This window comes from Camelus ferus, chromosome 24, assembly GCF_009834535.1.
Source record: "Camelus ferus isolate YT-003-E chromosome 24, BCGSAC_Cfer_1.0, whole genome shotgun sequence".
NCBI classification, from domain to species: Eukaryota; Metazoa; Chordata; class Mammalia; order Artiodactyla; family Camelidae; genus Camelus; species Camelus ferus.
Window position 1 is genome coordinate 7,604,768 of NC_045719.1, and position 23,604 is coordinate 7,628,371.

The following is a 23,604-nucleotide window of genomic DNA, read 5'->3' on the forward strand; positions in this document are numbered from 1 at the left end:
ATCAATAAATGCAAAGGAGCTTAGAAGAGTGTCTGGCACCTGGTGAGGGCTCAGTAAATGCAGAACTGTGGTCATTGTTATTATTTCTCCAAAGACTTTTAACTCAAATACTGTCACATGAAATATCACCATCTGGGTTGACTCAGGCCACTTATCCAAATCAGAATAAGACTTTCAGCCCTGGAGTCATTTCCTGTCCTTTCTAATTTGTACTTAGCAATATAGGAAAGAGAGATAACTCAACCGGCTATCAGCTAAGCAAACGACTGCAAGTTCCTCATTCCGTGTGTGCGGGCACGCCCCCCGCGCAGTGAAAACCAGCTTGAGAGCATGAAAGCAAAGAGACTACGGAAATAGACTTGGGAAAAAAAAATCCAGTTTAAGTGGAGAGTCATGGGACAGGTCAAAATGGGCAGGGGAAAGAATTTGAGAGAAACGAAAATGTTGTGCAGGTGGCCACCCTGAAGCTAATTTAACTTGGGTCATCTCTGATCTCTTCCAGCTGTGAACATGTGCGTGGTGGCCCAGTGGCCCAGATGTTCTGCTTCGGTCTTTATGGTGCGTGGCCCATAAAATTAAAACAGGATTGGGATTTAATTCTAGGCCTTTCTTAGTCCTATCACCAATATTTAATGGAGCTGGTGTCTGAAAATATACAGTCCTGCTAAGAGAGGCCCTGCTTTGGGCCAAGACAGCCCACTGTCCCCTGGAATTTCCCCTCAGTGACTGCTGCCTCCCTTCCTCCACTGCCCCCTCCCACCCCCATCTCCAATTTCATCCTCAGAAGCTCCTGAGTCATGTAAATGTGTAGTTATTTCCAGTTATGAGCTAGGAATCTCTGAAGACCACGAGTATTGTGCTGTTTCTCTTTTTAGGACAAAATCAATTAAAGATATTATTGAGCACGTGCTAGATATTTCAACATCAGTGACTCTGTCAACCACGTGAGGGATAATACAATAAAATATGAAACGTGGACCTTGGCCTCAAGAAACTTGCAGTCTGGGTTTGCAGGAGAGGTGGACACATGTAAGATCATCACCGAACGATACAAAACTCTTCTACAGCTGGTTAGAGGGAAACGACATGCCTGCTGTGGTCCCTGCCGCTGGTTGTGACTTTTGGTTCAGGTGACTCCCAGGTAGGCTGGTAGGGAGGCCTGAGAATCCCAGTGGAACACGGAAGAGATCTATGGAATGTCCGGACCCAAACTACATTTACAGTGTAGGAGCCCAGATCTGAATTCCTGAAAGCCACTCTTTCCTCTTTCCTTTATTACCTGTAAAATAAACAGACCTGTGGATGAGAAAGACCCCTTTCTCCAGCTAGTCCCCTGGCAGCGCAGGGCCTGTCTGAGCAGAATTTCAGCCACTAAGTGGGGCTCTTCCATGCAGCCAAGTAACCTGACCAAGAAGTGATGTTCTGACCGAGAGCTGATGGCTAACTGGAGGTTATGTGGTTCACAGCAATAGTCTGGGTGACATACTACACACGTTAGTCACGGATTCTGACTTAAATTCTCTCCAGAGACAACACAGACACGTGGAAGACCAAAGGGGAAAGGTGAACAGTTATTAAGAATATCTGACTGCTAGAGACACAATCACAGTCTTTTGTGGACTTCTGCTGTGTGCAGGAATTGAAGAGTCTAGATTTCAGTCCAAATTTCTGCTATGTGTTATCAGAAACAGTGCAAAGTTCCAGGAAATTCTTCAGGCTGACCTGTCAAGATAATAGTCCGTATATTTCAACACTTTTTGCATTTTGAAACCAAATGAATTTCTTCATCTTACGTCCAGAAAGTTACTCAATATAATGTGATACCCAGATTTCGGATTTCCAGAAAGATTTTTTTTTTAAAGTGGGCAAAATTCTGAAAGCTTTGTCTAACTCTGGATATTCAGGAAAAGCCAGCGTATAAAAAGGAACTTCAAATACGTGTTAGCCATATATGTACCAAAGACTTTAACTTCTCATCTTTTCTCTGATTAGAAGTTCAGCTCAATAATGCTTTGGTGAACATTGGTATAGTATTTAGTATGTGAGAGAGAGTATGCTGGCTGCTAAAATCTTTAATTCAGAATCCAGCTAGGGAAGGGTAAGTGAAGAGAATTGTATCAGGAATAAGTGCTAAATCAACACCAAGAAGCTACTGTTCAAGGTCAGGGAAGTCAACGAGACAGTGGTCAGGGATGAGGGATTGACTCTCCAAACTAAGCAGACGGTCTGAGCATTGGCCTGAGGCGGGGGGGCACTTCTGGGAACAGCCACTGGTTTGGTTCAACTGGGGGGATGCGTGGATGGCTCTGATGAAAGAGGAGGTGGGGACAATGGTTTAGGCCATATGGTGGGATGCGGTGGGGGTGACGTTTGCACTGAAAGCCCTCTGAATGAGTCTGTGGAGTCAAGGGAGCCACTGTGTGACTGTGGGAGAGAGTGAACTTCAAAGAGGAGCTCTGGGAAGATCATTCTGGTGAGGAGGGTGAGTGGGGAGTGACTGGGGACAGGTGTGGTCTGAGATAAGGCCTTGAACAGTCTCTTGTGTTACCCTTGGCAGGAGGGGGTGGCAGCCTGAGCTGATCAGGACAGGGACAAAGACCTGTCCTGAGGAAGAGTGGCCCGGAGCTGACTGCTCGGACAACATAGAAACGCGGGTGATAGAAACACAGACCCTGAGCCAGACCTAGTGCAGAGCTGATTATGTCGTGAAATCTGGGTACTGCATTGATCTTTCTGGATCATTGTCAGCCATTATGGGTTTATATATTTTTTAATGTCTGCAATTTTAAACATTGCGTATCTTCTTTTATTTCTTGTATTTTCAAAGGGTGGTTTTACCTCTTTTCAATCACTGGCGTATCCTTTCACTGTATTTGGTTATCAGTAGAAAGCATGTATTCTTGTAATTCCTATTCCTTTTCCCCAGCCAATGAGGATGGCTTAATGATTTATGGACAACATTTCAGTCGTGTTACATTGTTAGTAATGATAGCAACGGTCTCATGTATTTGTGTAATGACTCACTCTCGGGGTGTGAGTTTGATTCTGGGTAGACTTTGTAGGGTCTGTAACCCTCCTCCTTCCTCCTCTTTCTTTCTTAGGAGACAGTACCTTCTACATGTAACCTCATCTCCAGCCTTTTAATAAGCAGGACAGGCCTGGATTCAGGATGTGATGATCTGACCAGGTGTGTAAAGCCTTTGTTGTCTTCTGTAAGGGTGACTCTTAGAGCTGATTGGCCTCTGGGCTGAGCAGCGACTTGACATCAGGGCCTCCTAGGGTTGCCAGAATCTTCTAAGAAACCAATTGTTCAGTTACTGTTGGATTCTCAGAGAAGAAACTGGCAGCAGCCTTTCAGTAGCCTTCGGACTGTCTTAAGTTTCTGGGGCCCATACGAGTCTTGGCTGCAGTGGAGCCCCAGGCATCAGTGGTTGGGGTGGGTGGGAGACCAGGGCCAGCTTTCTAAAGGGCTGGACCTTCAGCACTGGAAGGGTTGCAGCTTGTGCGTTTCTGTGAAAGAGTAGGAGGTGGGTTATCGGATATCAGATGGAAAGTCCTGGCACCAGATGTGGATGCATGTGGCTCACAGCACGCGCTGGGCTGAGGTCGCTGGTAGATGTTTATAGAGTTGAAAGTGTGTGTGCCTTTCATATATCACAGCGTGGCTCAGTTCGGCTGGATGAAGTTTGCTGCATTCACTCAGTGTCTGTCACGGGAGAAACTGCGTGAAAGCAAAAAAGTGAAATTCATGTCATGCTCAGATTGTTCCCTTGGCTGTCAAATCGGATGGAAGGAATGTGTATCTTCAAAACAAGTCGTATAGCAGAACTGACTGCAATCTGGCCCCTTAATTTTTATATAAGGACATTGAGACCCAGCTTTCAATGAGGTTTAGTTGTCAGATGAGGAGCTGGGCTGAGAGTGGATTCCTGGAAACTAGGCTCCTTTTGCAGCAGGAGCGCCCAGGTGCTCTGCTGTCTGTTTCGCTGTTTTATAATAAACTCCCGCTATTATTATTTTTTCATGTTACATTAGTACATAACTGGGTTTTTTTGTAATGGGGAAAATCATTTTATTTTGCATCACTATTTATTGCTTTAGTCACCTGAGGCTGTTTCCATGAGATGATAGTATTGTCTTTTATTTATTTATTTATTTAAGGTTTTTTTTTATTGAGTTATAGTCATTTTATGGTATTGTGTCAAATTCCAATGTAGAGCACAATTTTTCAGCTATACATGAACATACATATATTCATTGTCACATTTTTTTTGCTGTGAGCTACCATAAGATCTTGTATATATTTCCCTGTGCTATACAGTATAATCTTGTTTATCTATTCTGCATGTGCCTGCCAGTATCTACAAATTTTGAACTCCCAGTCTATCCCTTCCCACCCCCCACCCCCTTGGCAACCACAGGTTTGTATTCTATGTCTATGAGTCTGTTTCTGTTTTGTATTTATGTCCTTTTTTTTAGATTCCACATATGAGCGATCTCATATGGTATTTTTCTTTCTCCTTCTGGCTTACTTCACTTAGAATGACATTCTTCAGGGACATCCATGTTGCTGCAAATGGCGTTATGTTGTCGGTTTTTATGGCTGAATAGTATTCCATTGTATAAATATACCACATTTTCTTTATCCAGTCCTCTGTTGATGGACATTTAGGCTGTTTCCATGTCTTGGCTATTGTAAATAGTGCTGCTATGAACATTGGGGTGCAGGTGTCTTTTTGAAGTAGGGTTCCTTCTGGATATATGCCCAGGAGTGGGATTCCTGAGCCATATGGTAAGTCTGTTCCTAGTCTTCTGAGGAATCTCCACACTGTTTCCACAGTGGCTGCAGCAAACTGCATTCCCATCAGCAGTGTAGGAGGGTTCCTCTTTCTCCACAGTCTCTCCAGCATTTGTCATTTGTGGACTTTTGAATGATGTCCATTCTGACTGGTGTGAGGTGATACCTCCTTGTAGTACATAACTGTTTTAATGTAGATTTCAGAACTATCTCTTCAGTGTACATGCCAGCACTTAGCGTAGTATCTGGAACTGAATATGTATTTGTTAGTAAATGAATGACTAAATTAGTGACATTCATGAGTGGACTTAATCAAGTCTAGGATCAGTATGGACCCAGTTCCAGCCCTGCATGTAGGTGGACACAGAGAGGAGTGACATATTTAAGGTTAAGGACAGCATGCTCTCTCCTGATACTCCTCAAGTCTTCTCGGGTTGGTTCAGGTTTTACTAAAATGATTAAGAGTATGGGCTTGTGCCAGACCACAGACAAGTTATTTACTCTCCCTGGATAATAATGATGTCTATCTTATGGGGTTTCTGTAATGAATGAGATCACGTATATGAACCCCTGGCACAGGGCCTGTGCAGGGCACCGGGTCAGTGAGTGATGGCAGTTATCATCCCAGCATCAGCACGAGCAGCATCCTTATCGTGATCATCACTGCAGCTACTGCTGCTGCTGCTTCTGAGTGTTGGAAAGAACCAAGAACCACCACGTATGAGAGCAGGAGCCCTCAGACTTCTCCTGAGCTGTAGCCCAGTTTTCCCAACTCCTAACTGGACATCTCCACCCAGACATGGCATAGGGCTTCAAACTCAGCATGTCCGGAATCAAACTCATGAGCTTGTTCCCAGTAGCTCCTCCTTCTGAGTTCCCACTGTCATCAGTGCCATCCCTCTTCACCCAAGCTGGACACCTCCATTGACCCTGACTACTTTCCCCTTCCTCTTCCACATTCTGTGGGTCATCCATTCATTCAACTATGATTTTATTGAGTGTCCACTGTGTGCCAGGCACTCTCCAAAGTGCTTCAAGAAATAAACATGAAGAAGACATGATCCTTGTCCTGAAGACTTTTCAGTGTATCATAAGACAGAGACGCAAAGTGTGAAATACCTGATCCAAATCCCACACCAGTAGCCCAGTCATCATAAAATGTGTTGACCAGCTGGAAGAGGCCACATGCAATGACCATAGTTTCTAAATGTTGCCACCCACTTGAGCACACTTAAAGCAGACAACCGGGTACATGCAAAGCTGATGGAGGATACCGTCCTGGGGTCATGCTATATTTTTAAACGTTGACCCCTTGGGCTATCAAAACATATTTGTCAAGAATACGAGTTTTATTACTCATTGTATTTTTCATTCGGGGTGCTAAAAAATGTTCTTTTACATAAGAAGTAGCTTTACAATATAAGTTATCCTTCTTTTCTAGAATATTCGGGCCTTTGGTTGGATTTATGTCTGTATGGTGATTGTTTTTTGTGGTATAAAGTAGATTAAAAATTATTTAAAATTGACCTTTAAGTTAAAAAATTCTATTTTTTATATACTAGATTGGATTTGTAAATTTTGCTTACTCCATTTATACTCATATTCTTAACAGTTCTGTACGAATAAAACCACAGAGATATTTAACTCACTGTAAGTTTCAAATTTATCCCGTAAGTGAAAGGAAAGATTATTTTTCAAAATGTACTATTAATAATGGATAATTTATTAATACATAATTTAAAAATTAGGAAGGAGCTCTGGGAAAAATATACTTTTTCAAAACAGGGGTAATTAATAGGCAGAGTTATCCAGGTACAGAGTCTGCAGTTCTCCAAAGGATTTATTTATTCTTTCGCCAAATATTTATTGAGCAACTTTCGTGTGCCAGGAACTATTACCAGGAGCTGGAGACGCAGCAGAATGCAAACCAGAGCCCTGCCCTGAGGCAGAAAATAAAGGAATAAACAACACACCTGTTGGGGAAGGAATAGCTCAGTGGTAGAGCACATGCTTAGCATGCACAAAGTCCTGGGTTCTATCCCCAGTACCTCCATTTAAAAAAAAACAAAACAGTTAAAATAAATAAATAAACCTAATGACCTCCCTCCAAAATTAAAAAAAAATTAAAAAACAAAAACAAAAAACAACCTGTGATGCCAGACAGTGAGAAAAGCTGTGGATTAAAATAAGGGCAATAGATTAGCGAGGAAAGGGTGCGAGGTTAGAGAGATGGGGTGGTGGGGAACCTCGCATGGATCAGAGGGCTTCCTCCTGAAATTTCATTCATTCACAGAGGCCTGGAATCAGACATTCGAATCCATGTCTACCATCACTGCTTCCCGCACACTCTCCAGTCTTCTTTGCTAGTTTGTGTTGGTAACAAGTTGCATGAGAAAAGAGCTTGCCTTGTTTACTATCAAATCAGCCAAGCATAGGGATTATCTGGTGTGGTACGCATTGTTCCAACAATACTTTAAATACTTTGCAATCTGCATCATTACCACGGGGGAGACAAAATACTTTCATTCAGAAAGCACAAACGCACGCAGAGCAGATGGGTAACCAACAGCGTCTCGACGTGAGCAAATTTTTAGTCTCAAATTCTGTGGCTACACTCTCTAGGAGGGGTTTGCCTTCTTACTGTTTAGGGAAAAAAAATCACTCCCCACTGCATTTGAAAGAATTAAAAGTCTCACTTGTATGTTAACAATATTCACTTTGGCCTATTAAAAAATTTTATGATTACCCCACAAAGGGGGACTTTTATGACCTTTTATGTTTTTAAAATAAAACCTTCCATCTGGTTAAAAAATACCTTAAAATCTTTTTTTCTTAACTGTGTTTGTGTTCCCTCATAAATGTATTCATTCCTTACAAAATTTGCTCTGAGGCAAGTTCATTTTGGCCTGATGTAATTTAATCCAGAGGGAGCAAAACATTAAGTTAATGAAATCTTAACGGAAAGCCATTATATTTATATATAGTTTGGTGTCTTAATTATTATTCTCCCAAATTACATTGGCTTATAATTTTTCATTTAAGTCTCAACAAAATTTTTAGCTACCTAATTAAATGCAGTGCTGCTTCATTTGGGGAATAATACTTTATTTAAAGTAATTCTTTTTTAATGCGCTCCCACAGACACGTGTCAATACATATCAGTTGGATATAATCTCTAATCAATTACTTGTTTAGTCAGGGTAGCAGATTGCTGAGCAACCCATGGTGTGTTTGATCCATGTTGTTCAGTTATCCAACAAATAACCTGAATAACCAATTATTCAGCACTAGCGCTGACAAAAAGATCTAATTTCTCTATTGTCTGAAAATGGAAGATACCAGAGAATCATGTGGAGATCAGCCTTCTTTGCTATCACTTAACTTGTCTTAGAAAAATATGAAAGGCATGAATTTTTATTGCTTAAATTATTTTTTATTTTACTTTTGAAATTCAAGACAGGATTTCTAATAATTTTTACCATTTTCATGGGGTAAAATTTTTAAAGCTGTTTTTTAGTGTCACTGAGGTATAACTGACGATTGTAAGATAACTAGTGTAGAACATGATGACTTGCTCTGTGTGTGCACTGAGAGAGGGTTCCCTCCATTGAGTTAACACACCCGTCATCTTACATATTCACCTTTTGTGTGTGTGTGTGAGAATATTTAAGTTCCACTGTCTTAGCACATTTCAACTATACAATACAGTGTCATCAACTACAGCACCATATTTCATATTAGAGTCTCAGACCTTATTCATCTTACAAAAAAATTTGTGCCATTTTACCAACCTCTCCCTCTTTCCTCCCATTCTCCAGCCCTGGCAGTTACCTTTCTACTTTGTTTCTGAGTTCAGCCTTTTTTTGGATTCCGCATATAAGTAATACCATGTAGTATTTGGTTTTCTCTGTCTGGTTCATTTCTCTTAGCATAATCCCCTCCAGATTCATCCATGTTGTTGCAAGTGGTAGGGTTTCCTTTTTTCAAGGCTGAATAATATTCCATGATGTGTGTGTGTGTGTGTGTGTGTGTGTGTGTGTATGTACTCCAATGTTTGTATGTATACATATATATGTATATGATATATGTATATGTGTCACATTTTCTTTATCCATTCATCCACCAATGGACACTTAGGTTATTTCTAAACCTATTATGAATATGCTTCAGAGAATATGGGAGCACAGATATCTCTTTGAGAAAATGATTTCATTTCCTTTGGATACATACCCAGAGGTTGGATTGCTGGATCATACAGTAATTCTACTTTTAATTGCTTGAGGTACCTCCACACTGTTTTCCATAGCGGCTGTACCAGATTACATTCCCACCAACAGTGTACGAGAGTTTCCTTTTCTCCACATCCTCACTAGCATTTAGTTACCTCTTGTCTTTTTGATAATGGCCATCCTAACAGGTTTGAGGTGCATCTCATTGTGGTTTTGATTTGCATTTCCCTGATGCTTTGTGATGCTGAGCACCTTTTTATGTAGCTGTTGGCCATTTGGGTGTTTTCTTTGGGAAAATGTCTATCCATTTCTATGGGTTCTTTGCCCATTTTTAAATTAGGTTGTTTGTTTCTTTGCTATTGAGTTGTACGAGTTCCTTGTGTATTTTGGATATAAATCCCTTAGTGGCTATGTGGTTTGCAAATATTTTCTCTCATTCCATAGGTTGCTTTTCATTTTGTTGGTGTTTCCTTTGATGTAGGGAAGCTTTTTAGCTTGATGTAGTCCTACTTGTTTATTTTTGCTTTTGTTGCCTTTGCTTTTAGCGTCAAATCCAAAAATATCATTGCTAAGAAATATGTCAAGCTGGCTTACTCCTGTATTTTCTTCTAGGAGTTTTACGGTTTCAGGTCTTACATTCAAGTCTTTAATCAATTTGAATTGATTTTTATATATGGTGTAATAAAGGGGTTCAGTTCATTTTTTTACATGCAACTGTCTAGTATTCCCAACACCATTTATTGAAGAAACTATTCTTTTCCTATTTTAGGTTCTTGGCTCCTTTGTCAAAAATTAATTGACCTTTTTCATCTGGGTTTATTTCTGGCCCACTACTTCCATTGATGTATGTGTCTGGTTTTATGCCAATGCCATACTATTTTGATTACTGTAACTTTGTAGTAGAGTTTGAAGTAAGAAGTGTGACACCTCCAGCTTTGTTCTTTTTCCAGGTTGGTTTGGCTGCTCGGGGTCTTTTGTGATTCCATACAAGTTAGGTTTGGTTTTTCTATGTTTGTGAAAAATGCCATTGGAATTTTTAAAGGCATTGCATTGAATCTCTAGATTGCTTTGGGTAGTGTGAGCATTTTAACAATATTAAGTCCTCTAATCCCTGAGCACAGAATATCTTTCCATTTATTTGTGTCTTCTTCAACTTCTTTCATCAGTGTCTTTATGGTTTTCAGTGTATAAGTCTTTCATCTCCTTGGTTAAATTCATTCCTAAGTATTTTATTCTTTTTGGTGCTGTTGTAAAGGGGCTTGTTTTCTTAATTTCTCTTTCTGATTGTTCATTTTTAATGTATAGAAACAGAACAGATTTTTATGTATTGATTTTGTATCCTGTAAATTTACTGAACTCATTTACTAGTTCTAATAGTTTCTTTTTTTGTCTTTAGGGTTTTCCATATATATATATATATAATGTCATCTGCAAATAGAGACAATTTTACTTCTTCCTTTTCAATTTATGTGCCTTTTTAAAAAGTTCTTTTAGTTTCATCCATCTGCTCCCACCGCCCCATCTTACCCTAAAATGTAAATAAACTCCATGGGAGCAGAGACTGTCTCTGTTTTAATTCAGTGCATAGAACAAGGAATAACCCACGCTAAACATTCAACCAATATTTGTTGGAAAAAAATCTCTTTAAGTAGGACCTCCATGGGAGCAAATAACAGTGTGTGTAGAATTGCATGTTTTGAAAAGATAATAAACACCATGGACAAGTTTGAAAGGGGAAGAGAGTGCCTCACCACACGCAGCCAGAGGAGAGTGGAATCCGGGGAGCACATCTCATTGGACCGTGGGCACCAGGGGGGCGGGCCTGGGGGTCTCCTTCACCTGGGATATGCCGGGCACGTGGTAGATGCTCCCAAAAATGTCTGTTGCATCGATTTTCTAACTAGTTAATGGACTTGTATTCCATTCAATTCAGTGCACATTTGAGGACTAATTATAAGCTGTGCAAGTCACTGGGGAGACAGAAAGATGAGTAAGACGAGAGCCTTCTCCTCTAGGGAGTAACAATTGATAATTAACAATTATGCAATTAATAATTACGCCTTGGGTCTTTTCGGTCCCAGCTGTAGTTTCCCTTTTCTCCCAAAAGAGCTGCATCCCTGAGCCACTGCCCAGGAACCCAGGGGAGAAGCTTTTGAGGGCTGGGCCTGAGAGATTACCCAGGGCAGCCCTGCCTAGCAGGGCAAGAAATGAGCACTTCTGCCTGCATGTACCTGATGGCGTGCAATTCTTGCTTCTCTACTGGTTTTAAAATGGGGATCCCCCCAAGGCCCAGGTTTAATGAGTGGAAGGGGGACCCCCATGACGCTCACCTGGCTCAGTGCCCGTTCTCTTTGTTCGTGGGCACGACTGACTCTTTCGACCTGCTTCCCCCTCTGTGCACCCAGGCTTCCTCACTTTACAGACGAGAACCAGGAAGGTTTAGTGCCCTGCCTGGAGTCCCACAGCTTGTCAGCCACTGAGCCAGGGCGGGAATGTATGTTTTCTAACTACGATGAGGCCATTGCTGTATCTTCCCTCGACTCACGTCCTGTGGGGGACAGATCATATCCAGTGCACCCCAAATTGTCGAGCAGTGGGGTGTTGATCAACATCCAAAATGAGAACGATTTTAACCCCAGATCCTGTGTGTGACCTGCAGAATGCCATCCACAGCTGCTCGAGAGTGAGTCACATGTCCACCTCTGCCAGGGACTTGGCTGCCCCAGGACTTAGGTCCAGATGTCCCAGACCCCAAGGAAAAATCAACAGCGATGTCCTCAGGGAGAAGCAAGAGAGAAATGATTTCCGCCCTTACTGACCGTGGGACCTTGAACACGTGACTTCGTCTTCCTGAAGCTCTGTTTTCTCATCTAGAAAATGGAGATAATAAGAGTGCCCACCTTATGGTTGTTGTGAGAATTTAACATATGTCAAGCCCTGAGTAAGGGCTTATAGTAAGTGCTCAGTAAGTGTTTGCTGGTATTAAAGCATAATTATTTGAAAAGATAAAATCATGGTCTCATACAGATATCAAATGACACGTGTCAAGGATTTATTTAACTCATTAATTGATGAATTAGTAGGATTACAACCAGTTCAAAGGAGACTCCAAAGAGCAGGTGCACAGACAACCAGGAATGTTGAAGTGAATTGGCTCAGTAGGTGCAAAACTCACTTCTTCCACGGGGACAGGGAAATCAGTTGCACTTCTAGTGGGCAAAGCACCATTGCATGTCTGTGGGCAAGGATCGTTTGCTCTCAGTTATCTACAACTTACAAGTTGTAGCTCAAAGACCACAGAACGTGCAAAGTCCTTCTAGAATCAGAGAACCCAGAATGGTGTCAGTTCTCATCATTCCTGGTGCATTTGACACATTTTCACAATTATTTCCTGCACAGTTTTTATTATTGCTAGTTCCTTATTCGCATCTGGGGAATGTTTTGAGAATGAATAAAATCATGTATATGAAAAGTAGTCGTAACTATGATATTTTGCAAATACTGCTGGTTATAGTGTAAAAGAGAGAGGTGAGGGAGACCTGCCTTTGAATCCTACCTCTGATACTGGATCTTTTTTAAAAATGTTTTTTTTCACTTGAGTTATAATAACATACAATATTATGTTAGTTCTGATATTTTCATGTGACCTGGAGCAAGTCACTTAACACCTTTGTGCCTCTGTTTTCTTAGCTGTAAGTCAGTGCATAAGACTCACTGCACAAGGTTATTGTGAGGGTTAGATGAGGTGATACGTGGGAAAATAAAAGACACTCTACCAAGATAAGATGTGATTGCATTATTGCTCTCAGCTTAGATTTGGGTTTGTTTTTATTTAAGGGGAGACTGTAGGATAAGAGATAGAGTGGTGAGTTCTTAAACTCACCAGGTCATTATTCCTGCAAGTTGTAAATCACACGGAGAAGTCTTTAACTCAGTAACCGTGATTTATGGTACTACTGTTAACCCAAAAGCGCTTCTCCGGTGTTCACCCACACATCCTGATGGCTCCGGAGAGAAGCTAGTGGTGCCAGGAATGCTAATGTTGATGACCATGGGGCCATGTGTCCCTAATTAAGCCGTAAGGACCGTATTTTACTCTCCTCAACCCCTTCCCCCCATGCTGTCGTCCCCAAATCTCCCCCAGTCATCATGTAAAAAGAGACTCATTTCACCAGCCTGTGGAGACTGTCAGGGATCTGCAGGAATCAGGAAGGAAAGTCTCCGGCCCCGCACCCTCCTCTCCTGGCCCAGCTCCAGGTTTTGTAATTGAGAAGGGGTGGGGAGGGTTTGGAGGGAGTCCAGGACGTGACACCGAGAGCACTGAAAGGAGAGGAATGGGTCCTGAGTGGGAGGGGCCGGGACCGCTTGGCCTGGAGAGGAGAAGGCGGGGGCCAGACAGATGCTTCCAGAGGCCAGCTTTCCACCAGCGCTGGGACAGGACCGAGGAGCTCCAGCCACAGCTCGAGGGTTGTGGTTCTGGAGACTGGAGACCTCTCTGCCCACGCTGGTGACTGGAGCGAACACGAGTCTGAAGCCTGTACTCAGTTCCTCTCCAGAGATTTTGGCGATCAAGAATGGGTCTCTCTTAATCTAAACTATTACAGATCATGCTCCCCGAGGCAGAGGCCTGGGTCAGATTTGGAGGAGGAGAAGAAGATGGAGGAAATCACACCCTGATGTCCTCGCTTGTTTATTAGGAGTTGGGGGTGGGGAGAGGGGGAGGAGCATGAGCAACCAGGCTGGCCTCCCCAGTCACCTCCCCTTCTTCCGTGTGCCCTGGGAGGCGACCCAGTGCATCCTGCTTATCTGCCACAGCAGCTGTCACACTGTCCCCTGGTTGTTGGTTGGCTGACTTCCTCACCTCAGACAGAGCTCCTCGAAGGCAGAGCCTTGGGTTTCATCTCCGGGTCCCCAGCCCTTGACACGAGACCGGGCACGTCGTGGGACTTGACAAATATTTGTTGACTGAGGGCACTGATGATTGATGAATGACTGCTTGAAGGGCTGAGGTCAGGTCGGCAGAAACCTCCACGCTGGAAACACTGGACAGAAACACCATTTAAAAGCTGGTTGAGCTTTGGGCTTGAGCTCTGGCGACCTGTCCACCGTAAACTCGTAGGGAAGCCTGGGTCCGAATTTCAGCATTCGTATATCGGGAGACTATTTTCAGCTTTCTCAGAGACAGCATCTGTAAATAATCAGGCAGAAGCCTTTTATAAAACAACATAGGAAAACCTCAAAGACTATTCTAAGGCTGCAACATTTAAACAAGATTTTTAACCCGTGGCGATGCCAAGATCAACATGGAGCTTCCTGCTCAGAAAAGCCTGGAATTTCTTAGCCGTGTGGGGGCAGAAGCTGTTACCGCACGTCCCCCTCTCTGAGTGATGTACTGCTGAGTGTTCACGTGCGCAGAGGGCTGGCCTGCGGGTCGTGTAAGTCCCACTACACCGTCCACTCCTGCTGCACCCCAGCAGCCGAGTGATGCTGGTTGGGGGAGCCCCCAAGGCTGCTGGAAGGCAGAAGGTCACCCGGAGGTCATGCCATGATTGAAGTGGCTGGTGCGGTTTACAAGGGGCTTTCACTCTGCGTAGAAGAATGGTCAGGGGCATTGGTTGGACAATGTTGTCTCTCACTGGAGGATGCTCTTCTTGAAGCTGAGTGTAGGGGCAGCTGAAAAAGGCCATCAATAGCACATTCCAAAGTCACTTTTCACTCCCAATTGGAAGACGGAACGAGACGCTGTTTTCTAAGACGAGAGGGGAAAGCTGGGGTTAAAGCTGGAGGTCAGATGAACTCCTTGGGTCCGTCAACCTGCATGGTCATCTCCTGGGATTTCTCCCATCGCCCCTGCACCAGGGCCACCCCAGCGCATTCTGACCAAGCTGACCTCATTAGAAACAAGGGAAGGACCGGGCTCCCAAACCATCCTTGCCATCAGGCCAGCCCTGCGCGTGTGTATGATGTGAAAGCTGCCCAGAGTGTCTCACGTGTCCCAGAAAGTCACCCCAGAAGGCTCTTCTGAAAAGACAGGCACTGAGCCTGAGTTGCTCTGTCTGATTACCTGGTAAGGCCAATATTTCAACAACTATCATTAGAACACTTGATCATTATAAATTAAAAAAAAAAAAAATTACTTATAACCAAAAGGATTTTTGACGTTCTTTTCTTAAAAAGTAAGAATTTATTTGGAAAAATAGTACATATATATATATATATATATATATATATATATATATATATATATATATATATTCATTTTAATCCTGTGTATTCTGGACTTGAGGATAAGGGCACATCTTCATTTTTATACTCATAGTTAGCACAGTGTCTGGAAGATGTTCTATGCCCAATAAATTTTTTTGTATATATATATATTTTTTTTTAATTGAAGTATAGTCAGTTTACAATGTTCTGTCAATCCAATAAACATTTTTTGAATGAATGGAGTGAGAAGAATATTGACAGAGCAAAAACCTCTGTCTGGGCAGGCTGGCTACGAGTCCAGTGGTGTTGTCTTTCTGCAAACTCTGAAAGATGTGTGTAAACGAAAAGATCAGAGTGGGTATTTAAAAGGAACATTTAGTATAAATTTCAATAATTTCTACTTTTAACCTCATGAGTACCATATATAAAGCTGTGTGTGAACACACATACTCCCCAACACTTCCATGTGTCTCCATTTGTATATGCTTAGAATGTAACATGTAGATTGTGTGTATGCATGTATATATGCATTTTGAAAGCTAAAGAAAATGTTATAGATAAGCCCATCAAAAGCACATGCCAGGAGTGAAATGGTAAAAGATAAAGGGAACTTTCACATTTTTGCCTTATATATTTCTCATGTTTCGAAACCTTCTTATAATATTTGTTTGTCTCTTCATTCTTAACACATGGTGTGGCACTTTGCAAATATTCAGTCAGTGTTAAACAAACATGTAGGTGAATCAGTCGATAGAGTGGCATACTCAGACATTAACTTTGAGCAAGTTAGGAGCAGGATGATGGTAAGGAAACTGAGCTGAAGGTTCAGGGAAAGAGGATACTGTGGGGGGGTCTGTCGCTGGAAGAGGCTGTCAGAAGTAAAGGAATAGTTTTGGGGTTGCCTTTGCTAAATTGCATATTTTCCATTTTTTAAAACAAAACTACTCCAAATTAGCTACCTAGCTGCTACTGGCAAATAACACAGCATCATGTACAGTAACGTGGTATTACAATGAATCGTAGATGTTCCTATGGGTTTACCTGCTACCTGAACATAGGGCAGTGGCCTGGCGAGAAAGGCCACGGACCTTCGTGTCCTGCTCAGCTGGTAGCTGAAAGGCCTTTGTACTCACAGCCATGTGCAGATTTGCTAGATCGTCTGGAGAAATAGTGAGGCCATCCTGGGAAGGAGGCGACAATCCAATGGCTCAACCGCCACCATTTGTCTGAATTGACCAGAAGGGCCTGTCCTACAGCTTTGCTGTCCAAAAATTGACACGATGAATGAGAGCATTTAACCGCAGTCTGGCTGACGTGACCCAAATGCCTGGAACGCTTTCTTGACCCTTCATCTGGGACAGGAGTTGGCAATATTTAAAATGCTTGAATAGCAGCTTGGAGTCTCTTTGAGGAAGCTAATAGAGAGATCCCAGGGGCAGGAATGTCCTGATAAAACGACCATCGGGCATCAATTGCTGTAATCACTGAAGTATTTTCAGTGAAGAAAGTGTCGTTCCGCGTCAGTCTGGGTGGCAGAGAATTGTTTGAAAGGTGGCGACTGCCCAGGCTCCCTGCGCCTTGACTCATGCTATAAAGTAGGTGATTTAAGCCACTGACTCCCTAAATTAAAGGCCCCAAAAGGCAGACATATAATTCTTTTAATTACACCTCCAAACTCCTCCTGCATTCCTGTGAGTCCGTCCCATTTGCCTCCTGCTTCATCGCCTTCCCAGCAGAGGCGGATCTGTGGTGTGGGCGGAGGGTCTGGTAAAGGATGAGACCTTAATTCATTGGCTTTCACTGTAGCCCTGCTCGGAGAAAAATAAAGGTGCTATGCTTGGAAGTTTAGAAGATACAAAATCTGATTTCTTCTGAGAGCAGAGAACAAATAGGAAAGCCTTGCAAGGTAGAAGTGAGTCACACCTTTCTACGTTTTCCACCTTCTGCTAGCCGCTAGTGTGGGCTATTAATAAAACATACTTGGTTTGTATCACCAGGCAAGAAGATTCGATTTCATCTTGTATTCCTATTGAAGTATAGGCTGATAACCTTAATACATGGTTTTCATAACTCAGCGTTAGAGACAGGCTTCATTTTCAGAAGATACGTGGCCCTGTGCAATTGAAAGCTGTTACGCCACCATTTAGATATTTTACTTAAAAGAGTTCATTGAAGTAGGTGCTTACAAAGCTACATAGCTTTTTTTCCTTCTAGACAACACAAGGAACTGAATTTTGGATTTAACGGGGTTGGGTTTCTCCTCTTCTGCGCTAAGTCTTTGACCATGTAATCTTTTCGGCGATGTTCCAAGAGTGTCCATGTTGGATCTGCTATGGCAAAGTAAGGTCACAGATTGAAGGCAAATCAGGGCAGTGTAAATGGTTTAGGAATGGCTGGTTTGAATGATTTTGGAGGGCTTTGGGCTAGAGGGTATTCTCTGTTGTCTAGCACCTGGCCCTGGGGTGATTAAGGCAGAGGAGTAGTGCCTCCTGGGGTGCAGGGACCAGACGAGGAGGTGTGGCTCTGGGATAGTTTGCATCTCAAAGACATGCTCCACGCTGGGTCCTTTGCCCACTCCAAGAATTGGCTGGCTTGTGGAGGGGTGGTCCCTCCCCAGCTGGAAAGAATGTTTTTAAGATGTCAAAACATCATAATACACAGAAAATTACAAATGCATCCAATACAAATGAGTTTAACACATTTGTCTGAGTCTTTCCTGGTTACCTCTTGTAGAATTGCATAGTCAGTTGCCAAGCATGTCCTAGAAGTAATTTGTCTTCAGTGGTCTACCTGATTTTGAACGTGTGGTACAGTGTTTATACAGTCCTCAAGTTATCATCCAATAAGGAGTTTAACCTCTACTGTGTGGGGGGACGGGGGATCCAGAACCCCCTTCTCATCCAAAACCTTTTTGAAGGCTTTTTATAGATTTTTGGCCTTTTTTCTCTTTCTGTTGTATTTCTGCAAAAGAGATTAAGCCCGTGCAGATTTTGTTGCTTGACAAAACTTAATGAGGCTTTCCCCCTTGTCAATGTACTTGGAAAAACTGAGAAACCATTCCAATTTGCCGTAATTTCTCAGACATCCACTGGCAGCTAGCCACAGGAAAATGTTTTCCTGTCCTAAGACTGAAGCAGCTCTGGGGCTGAAATTTCATTTTGGTGATACACACTTTCACAAATTGTCATGAAATATTTTATTATTTCGTGTTTGGGTGATTTCCTAGTTATCTATCGCTGTGAAACAGACCACTCTAAAGCTTTGTGGCTTAACGTTATTTATTATTCTTGTACCTGTGATCCTGTGGGTCAGGAATTGAGACAGGACAGCAGATTGAGCTCAGCCCTGTGCCACCATCCTAGGGTCTTAGCTGGGATGGCAGGAGAGGCTGAGAACTAGGAGGTCTGGGAGAAGCCGGGCAGTTCTCTCTTCTCATGGGACATCCCCAGTTGACCAGCTTGGGTTTCCTCACATGATGGCAGCCTCAGGGGAGTCAGGCTTCTTACACGGTGGCTCAGGGCTCCAAAAGTAAGTCTTCCAAGAGTCAGAGAGTGGAAGCTGATAGTCGCTTAAGGCTTAGCCTGGAAACTGGCATGGCAGACAGAGACACCTGCACCTCGACCCTGCAGACTCAAGGGGAGGGGACATAAATTTCACCTGTCAGTGGGAGGACTGGCAAAGAATCTGTGGTCATCTTTAATCTACCACAGGTGATGAATCAAAAATCCCACCCCATTTAGCATATCCACAAGAAGGAAATTATTTTTGTCTTTACTCTGCACCTGCCTTAAAAAGGTAGATATTCAACAGCATTTCAGTTCAGGGCTCTTTCTCCATAAAGATTGCTGACCACAAATGGTTGGACGGAAAAATTTTGATCTCACACTCAAATTATGAGCTTCATGATTATCTAAAATATAGACATGTGTGTATGCAGATATTCAAATGTACAGCCCTATATTCATTGGATATTTTCCAAAGAATATTGAGACGTCTCACCTGTTCCCTGCATCAGCTCTTAGGCATTATTATCTTCACTTTGTAGCTGAGGAAGCGGAGGCGCTGAGTGGTTCGGTGTCCCGAATCCCACAGCTTCTAATGGTGGAAAATGCAGAATTAGGTTAGCGGTATGCTTTCACTGATGGCTTCCTTGAATTCCTTAATAGAGGTAGAAGTAGGCTGTAAGGACTTCTAATAGAAATCATCATTTTGGATGTTTATCTCCTAAGATGAAAAGATCCTTTGCTTCAGGCAAATGCTTGATATTTGCACAGGTCTCCTACTTATTTCTTTTTTTCACACCCATTTCTTTTTTTTTAATTGAAGAATAGTTAGTTTACAATATTGTGTCAACTTCTGGTGTACAGCATAGTGGATTCAGTTATATATATATATATATATATATATATATATATATATATATATATATATATACACACACACACACGCAAATACATACATATATATATTCCTTTTCACATTCTTTTTCATTCTAGGCCATTAAAGATAATGAGTATAGTTCTCTGTGCTGTATAGTAGGGCCTTGTTTATCTATTTTATATATAGTAGTTAGTATCTGCAAATCCTGAATTCCCAATTTATCCCTTCCTACCCCTTTTCCCTCTGGTAACCATAAGTTTGTTTTTTATGTCTGTGAGTCTGTTTCTGTTTCACAAATATGTTCATGTGTGTCTTTTTTTTTTAGATTTCACATATAAGTGATATCGTATGGTATTTTTCTTTCTGGCTTACTTCACTCAGTATGAAAATTTCCAGGTCCATCCATGTTGCTGCAAATGGCATTATTTTATTCTTTTCATGGGTGAGTAGCATTCCACTATACATATATTTACACTACAGCTTCTTTATACAGTCATCTGTCAGTGGACATTTAAGTTTCTTCTCTGTCTTGGCTACTGTCAGTAGTGCTGGTATGAGCATTGGGGTGCATGTATCTTTTTGAATTAGAGTTCCCTCTGGATATATGCCCAGCAGTGGGATTGCTAGATCATAGGGTAAGTCTATTTTGAGTCTTTTTTTCTAAGAAATCTCCATACTGTTTTCCATAGTGGCTGCACCAAATTTCATTTCCACCAACGATATAGGAAGGTTCCCTTTTCTCCACACCTTCTCCAGCATTTATCATTTGTGGACTTTTTAATGATGGCCATTCTGACTGGTCACACCCGTTTTTTACTTTGCTGTATGTGCTGATCTTGTGAAACAGGTATTATTAATAATAGCACCATTTTTCTGAAGAGGAAACAGAAGTACAGAGAGGTTAAGTGAACTGCTTATATGGGTCATATAGTTGACTGAGAGAGCTGGTGCCCGAGTCCAGAACTTTGAACTCTGAACCCTGTGATTTCTCCCTCTCTGATCACCACACTCCTGGTTTCTTGCTTCTATTAGAAGGGCTCAGAACAGCATGCAACTGGCCTTTTTGTCTAGGGTGGCACCGTCCTCTTCAGGGAGAAAAATGGGAGGCCTCAGAAGACTGGCTAACCCCACGTGGTTAGGGGAAAGCAAGATGGGGCAGCACCAGCACTGTCAGAGGAAACGGGGACACTGACTATAGGCAGTTTCAACTTTGTCTCCAGGAAGAACTAGCGCTGTTATGATTTCTCCTGATGCATGTGAAATCGGTTGCTATAGCAATGACCAATGTTTCTTGGAACTTGCTGACAGCAACAGGCCTTAGGAATGAAATCTGTCCTCTGTGAATAGTACTTCCAGGCTGATAGTAATGAACTTGGCTCCACCATTTCAGCATCTCTACCATGTCCGCTTCCTGCCACCAGTTCCTCCTGGCCAGAAGGTAAGGCAAGACTCCACTTCCGTCACTTGATGGACATGTTGACAATGGCCCTGGGAGCGTGGTGCATCTGTGGTTGTGTTCTGGCGGAGGGGAGCCAAGCTGATGGCGAGGAGGACAAGGCAGGAGTTAGGAATCCAGGTTTGAACCTGTATTGGTGACTATCCGGGGAGACCCAGTATCTCATGTACATCTATAGGTGGCACAGAGAGACTCGGGGAAAAGTGAGTTTTGTTCAGCCTGCAACAACATCAAGAACACGTCCCTTTTCCCACGGAGATGTGGCCGGTGTGTCTGAATGTTGGCCGGAGCTCCAGGACACCCTTCCTAGCGTCATTCTGGGCTTCTTTCTCTTCTCAAGCTCCTACTTGCACTGGGAGCTTTGCACCAGCTACTCCTTCTCCGCAGTGTTCCTGGTGTCACTGGTTCCTTGTCATTCGATCTCCGCTTAATCATCACCTCCTGACTTCCTTGAGGACCCAAGCTCAAAGCAGCCACTTGGATTCTCTGCATCATACTGCTCACTGGCTGATATTTTCGTGTTACTTTGTTTATTGTTTGTCTCGTCTCCAGCCCTTTATGCTCAGCTCAGGCGCGAGTTCGTGGGAGCAGGGACCTTGTCTGGGTGGGTTACCACTATAGAACACTGTCAGGCCCGGGTGCTCAACAACACGTGTAAAATGAACAAACTAGTCCTAGTTACTGCCGATCTGTAAACCTGCACACTGTCCCTTCCATCTGTGCCTCTGCACCTGCCTGGAACCCCTTTCCCTCCCTTCTCCCTTCTCGACCCCCATTAGCCACACCTCATCCCATGCTGTCCAGAATGCAGGGTGAGACAGGTCTTCTAATTGGAATATTATTAGTTTTAAAAATTTGAAGGACAGAGGCCTATCAGAGTTTGACCTTCCCTGGAGCTGGAGTTACCCTGTGCTCCCTCCTCCCAGGAGATGCCTGCAAACAGTGTGCCTGCTGGGTGAGGGGGCACAGCTGGCTGTGGACGAGTCCCAGAGCCTTCACCATGGATGGAAACTTGAAGTTACCACCCTGCTCATAATGAAAGTGATTCCTTAGCAGAGAGGCACTTAAATGAGTCTTGGAATTTCTTTTGGATGTAATAACAAGACATTGAATCAAAATGTTGAGAGAACAGTTAGAAAGACCCATATCATGGCAGTGACTTTTCCTTTACATCTCTTTTCAACCTCTGAGCACATTCATCTCCCTCCCCTCTTCCTCTTCCTCCTTTCCTCCACGTCAGATAATCTCATGAAACCCAGTCCTGTTTCATGTTTCAGTCACCTCCCATAGCCAGCATGTGATAAGTACTTCACTTGATCTTCCTGGCTCCTCTTTGCTCCTTTTGTTTACTTTTGCTTTTTTTGATGAAATGTTTCCCAAATATTCAAAAATTCAAATACAAATTGAATTTTTGGTGGGTCAGCACCCATAACACACCAGGTTTGAAGTGAGATCTGTTGGACCTTTTGGTTTCTTTAAGAAAATAAAAATGAACCCATAAAAAAGTTTAAAAGTCATCTCTGCACCCCGTAAACATTTCCCCTGCATCTACGAACATGATAACTCATTTGAGGGCAGTGAAAACCAGCAGCCGGACCAGGAACTGGGGCAGTGGACTTGACGTGTCTCATTTATTTTTCTTCAGTCCAGCTTATTGTAAGCCTCACATATTCGACAGCAGAGTATTGAGTAGCTGAAGAAAGACAGATGTGAATTACAATGTAATGAGGCTCATATGTCACTCTGACAGGCCACTGACTGACTCTCCGTGTTACTGCATGTGGAGCCAGAAAAACTGTGCTATTTATCCTGTTTCTCTCAGTTCCTGCAGAACCAGTTCTTTCTCTCAGGTGACTCACACCTACTTGCCAATGCCTCATGGGCACTTCTAGGGGCCTAAATCCGAGAGCCTTTACATTTCAAAGAGGTCATCAGAGAAGACAGCCCAATGTACGGCAGGACAAGAGAGGCAACTTTCACAAACAAGCCACCTCTGCGGGTATTGTAGGCAATGCAAGGATTAGTATAAGACAGCTGAACAAATAATTATAATTCCGTCTGCCACAAAAATCAGAGCAGGCTGTGTGTGGAATGACTCAGTGGTACAGAGACGGGCTGGAGCCAGGATGGCAAGGAATTAGGCCTAACCTTGGGTCTGGAGGGTGGAACTCCCATCTGGGATGGAGTTCACTGTGTAAGGATTTAGGTACCATCTCATCTCTAGATCTGGGAGAACAGAACATCACAATATGAAGAAAAGGCAGCACTAACTGAAGACAGAAAAACCTAGGTAGGAGCCTCATTCTGCCACTTGCTAGCCTTTGACTTGTGGTGGGTTACATGACTTTACGGAGCCTTAGTTGTTTCATCTAAAAAATGGAGATGGCAGAAATTCCTAGGTCTCTTAGAAGTGATGCTGTGATCAAGTGAAACAGTGTTGATGAACTGTGAAACTTCACGCAAACGTTTATTGTCCTCATCTTGGCTCTACAACATATGTGATTCTAGAAGAATTATCGTAGGTGATGCCTTCA

The 23,604-nt window shown here is 42.8% G+C and overlaps 1 protein-coding gene across 2 annotated transcripts in view; it reads left to right on the plus strand.

Moving 5' to 3' along the window:
- COLEC12 (collectin subfamily member 12) overlaps positions 1 to 23,604 on the plus strand; it is a 153,344-nt gene that overhangs the window by 54,168 nt on the left and 75,572 nt on the right. The window contains exon 1 of one of the 2 annotated variants that reach the window (XM_032467210.1): positions 13,733 to 15,094. The exons of the other annotated variant lie outside the window; for it this stretch is intronic. The gene's annotated coding sequence lies outside the window, so the exon portion shown is untranslated. Of the gene's footprint in view, positions 1 to 13,732; positions 15,095 to 23,604 lie in introns of those variants that run through there. 2 annotated transcript variants of the gene reach the window in all.